The sequence below is a fragment of the Aplysia californica genome, unplaced genomic scaffold (assembly GCF_000002075.1).
Source record: "Aplysia californica isolate F4 #8 unplaced genomic scaffold, AplCal3.0 scaffold00816, whole genome shotgun sequence".
Classification (NCBI taxonomy): Eukaryota; Metazoa; Mollusca; class Gastropoda; order Aplysiida; family Aplysiidae; genus Aplysia; species Aplysia californica.
Window position 1 is genome coordinate 292,376 of NW_004798086.1, and position 992 is coordinate 293,367.

The 992-nt window shown below is 45.3% G+C and overlaps 1 protein-coding gene across 2 annotated transcripts in view; it reads right to left on the minus strand.

Moving 5' to 3' along the window:
• LOC101854906 (cell division cycle protein 20 homolog) overlaps positions 1-992 on the minus strand; it is a 23,932-nt gene extending 22,940 nt beyond the window's left edge. Inside the window, exon 1 of one of the 2 annotated variants that reach the window (XM_013088815.2) lies at positions 936-992. The gene's annotated coding sequence lies outside the window, so the exon portion shown is untranslated. The other variant, XM_005109793.3, reaches the window with a different exon arrangement.

Here is a 992-nt window from a genome sequence, read left to right on the forward strand (position 1 = left end):
GAAAGATCTACACCTAGCCGTACACGGAACCGGGCACCTAGTCTCAGTATCTACGTACACGATAACCTCGCACCTAGTTACAGTATCTACGTACACGGTCACCGGCATGAAAATAAATCAATATTTGCCCTGTACTGTCACTAGCAAAAAAAAAGAAAGTCTTGTCGGGCTCGCCATCGTGACCTGTCAGTGAACCTGTGCGGGCGCATCACATTGTGAGTAGCGTTGGGGTCACCAAATTTCATTCAAAGTCTGAGCGCTGCGAAGTATAGGATAGGGCTCCAGAACGGGGGGATTATTGATTTTTTTAAAGGTACAGCCGGAGGAGAGATGGGGATGAAAGCAACACCAGATGACAAAAACTGAACTTGGAGTTCTGGACTGCCCGGTTACCGTGTACGTGATAGAGAGACTACGTGCCCGGTTGCCGGTTACCGTGTACGTAGATATTGAGGCTACATGCCTGGTTGCCGTGTACGTAGACACTCCGTAGAAGATCTTGAAGCAAACCACACCAGAGCACCCGTCAACCGCCCATATGGACTATGTCTTTTACACACAAACACACACAATCCTAGAGCAATGCTACGAGCTTAGTATCATCATTTTCATTAGTTATAGATCTAGAATCTAGATCTAGATCTAGATCTAAGCCCCTTCTCCTACCCCACATCCCCAGCCTACTACTGTCTTTCTTCTACTTCTGTGCATCCTCAGTCCCACTGTCACTGTGCTTGTGCATAACTTACAACAATACAAAACCAAATAAAAACATCGCAAAAACAATGAACACAACAAAGTCTTCACTTGCAGTAAACAGTGGGTTTTGCTCACAATAACTTACACTTTGCCTTTCCTCACAAGATGTAGAGATCTATCTATCTCATCAAACACCAATCGGTCGTCTGTGAGTGTTGTTTATTATGCCAACTTACTTGTTCACCAACGTCTTGGCTTGCTCCGTCCGTCTTTCGTTCGAAATCGCCTCTTTT